Source organism: Pteropus vampyrus, unplaced genomic scaffold, assembly GCF_000151845.1.
Source record: "Pteropus vampyrus isolate Shadow unplaced genomic scaffold, Pvam_2.0 Scaffold78, whole genome shotgun sequence".
Taxonomy (NCBI): domain Eukaryota; kingdom Metazoa; phylum Chordata; class Mammalia; order Chiroptera; family Pteropodidae; genus Pteropus; species Pteropus vampyrus.
The window spans coordinates 4,480,840-4,484,090 of NW_011888859.1; positions in this window are offsets into that span (position 1 = coordinate 4,480,840).

Consider the following 3,251-nt stretch of genomic DNA (forward strand, 5'->3'; position numbering starts at 1 on the left):
GTTGAAGTGATATTTTGGATATATTAGATTGAAAATATATACCATTAAAGTGAATACTATGTGTTTCTTTTTTACTTTTTAACCTGTTTAAATGTAGCTAGTCCAAAATTTAAAATTAAATATGTGGTTCCCTTATGTGCCTCTCATTGTAGTTCTGCCGAATTGCGCTAAGATGGAAGATGAAATGGAAGCTCCCCTTACTCTCGGCATTCCTGTCCCCTGAAAAAACACTCGTAACAATTTATCTATTCTTAAAGACCTCCTTTGATACATAGACAGTTAAAAACAAAATGAAACCATTTTATATGTATTTTGCAGAAACTGTCTGTTTTCCACCTCACTGCAGGTCTGGGAGATTGTTCAATGTTGGCGTATGCACATGTCCCTCGTTTTTTGTGATTGCAATGTGCATGTTTTATGACTGTCTCCAATATTCATTCCATGTTTTTATTTATGGAATTTAAGTTTTTTCTCATTTTTGTTTTTGTAATAATGCTGCAATATGCATACTTGGACTTGCTGGGTCAAAGGGACTAAGAATTTTTCATCTTGATAGAGATTGCCAAATTGTCTTTCGAAAGGTATTCATTAAATTATATTACCACCTAGTACAAAAATACCATTTTCCCCACACCTCTGTCAAGCTTTTAAAATGTTGTCCAACTCGATGGATGAAGTATATATCATTTAAATTTAGTTTTCCCTGTTACTGATGAGTTTGAATATTTTTTCACATTTCTAACCAGTACATGGACTAAGCAGAAAACAACTTGATTCATTTTCACGACTTCCTGTTGAAAACCCAATCCAGGACTCGAGACTTTTTCACATTTTTTCTTTCTTTCTCGCTTTTTGTGTGAAATCTCAGACAAATCCATTTGTGTTTCCAGCGACTAACAGAGTAAAAGTCCTCCCATCCCTTTCAATCACGGGATCAATTTTGTAATAGGAAGTAAAATGTCCAGTTCAGGCTCATAGGCACATAATACTTTACTTCATTCAACTCGAAGCTAGGCTGTACCCCAGCCCCTTCTCTTCAGATTGGAACACCTCTCGCCCCACACCTGCCCTCCCCCACCCCCATGGAGGAGCAGGTGTGTACACTGCAACTCCCACTCCCTCCTTACCGCGCCCTGCCCCCCATACTCATTTTAAGTTAATTAATTGTGCCAGTTTTTTTTTTTTCCTTGATGTTTATAGAAGCTCTCTACATACTCTGGATATTAATTCTTTGTCTGATATATACGCTGCAACTATTTTCTCCCAGCCTGTCACTTCTTTTTTTTTTTAACTTTATAATATCTTTTACCAAATATAAATTTTGAATGCTAATTTATCAATCTGTTCTTTTAACTTCTGTGGTTTGCACACTGAGCAAAGCCTTATATACTTCAAGTTTACAGGAATAGATTCATTTTTATTTTTGTAAAGGCATCATTGAGATATAATTCACACACATTGCGACTTGCCCATTAACGTGTACAATTCGATGGGTTTTAATATAGTCACAGAATTGTGCGATCATCGCCACAATCGATTTGAGAACATTTTCATCACCTTAAAAAGAAACCCCGCGCCCTTTAGCCATCACCCCCCAACACTCCCATCCTCACCAGCCCTGGGCAACTGCTCATCCGCTTTCTGTTTCTATGGATTTTGCCTACCGTGAGCATTTCAGACACTATGTGGTTTTTTTTTAAACAGGCTTCCTTCACTTGGTATGTTTTCAGTTCATTCCCGTTGCAGCATATACAAGTTCTTCATTTCTTTTTATGGCTGAATAAGCTCCATTGCACAGCTACACCACCTTTACTTATGCATTCATCAGTTGATGGGCATTTGGGCTGTTTCCACCTTTTGACTGTCATAGATAATGTTACGATGAACGTTCCTGCACAAGCTTTTATGTGGATATATGTTTTAATTTTCTTGGGTCTATGCCCAAGAGTGGAATTTAATTTTCTGAGGAGATGCCAGGCTGTTTTTAAAGTGGCTGCACCATTTTCCCTTCCTACCAGCACTGAGTGTATGAGGGTTCCAATTTCTCCCCATCCTTACCAGCACTTGCTATGATCTGACTTTTTGATTTTAGCCATCCTAGTGGGTGTGAAGTGGTATCTCGTAGTTTTGATTTGCATTTCCATAAGGACTAATAATATTAAGCATTTTTCATGTGTTTATTGGACATTTAGGTATCTTCTTTGGAGAAACGTCTATTTGAATCTTTCGCCTGTTTTTAATTGTGTTATTTGTCTTTTTATCATGGACATGTAAGAGTTCTTTATATAACATAATGTCCCTTATCAGGCATATAATTTGCAAATATATTCTCCCATTCAGGGTTAGGGTTATCTTTACATTTTCTTGATACTGTCGTTTGATGCACAAAAGATTTTTTTAATTTCAATGAACCCCAAGTTATCTTTTTTTGTCATTCATGTTCTTGGTGTCATATCTGAGGAGCCATCACTAGGTCCAAGGTCACAGAAATTTGCTCCCATGTTTTCTTTTAGGAGTTTCACAGTTTTAGCCCTAACATATAGGTGTTTGATCCATTTCAAGTTAATTTTATACACGCTTTGAGATGGGGTCTACATTCATTCTTTTGCATGTAGATATCTGGCTGTCCAAGGATCATTTGTTGAAAACATGATTTTTTTTCCCCATATAATTGTTTTAGCACCATTGCTGAAATAAATTGATGGTAAATGTGAGGCAAGCCTCCTATCATTTTATTCTCATATTTTTCTAGATTTCTTTTTGTTTTTATATAGATATTTATTTCATCTGCAATTTATTTCAAGATACGATGTGAGGTAGAGGTCTATTCTCTAAATTGATAACTAATTGTGACAATATTATGCTTGAATAATAGGTTTATAGGTTTTCTTTCTTTATTAACTTGAAAATTCACTTTATCTTGTGCCATATTTTCCCCTATGCATAGATCTATTAAGAACTTTTCATTACGACAGGGTCATGTCCAGGTGACATTTGTAACATTACCCTTGCAGCCCTTAGTCAGAACTTGCTTCCTTTTTCAGCAATAACATTTTCTTCTCTTATTTTATGAATAATTTCTCTCCCCCATTGTCTTCTTCTGGAAGAGACGGATACCTTTGGATCCATCCTTTATGCTTTAATTTTTGTTCCATGTGTTCTAATTCTGCGCTTTTCCATTATTTCCTGCAAAAATTCTTCAGTTTAACCTTTAACCTTTACACTAATTTACTCTTCATTTGTGTGTGTGT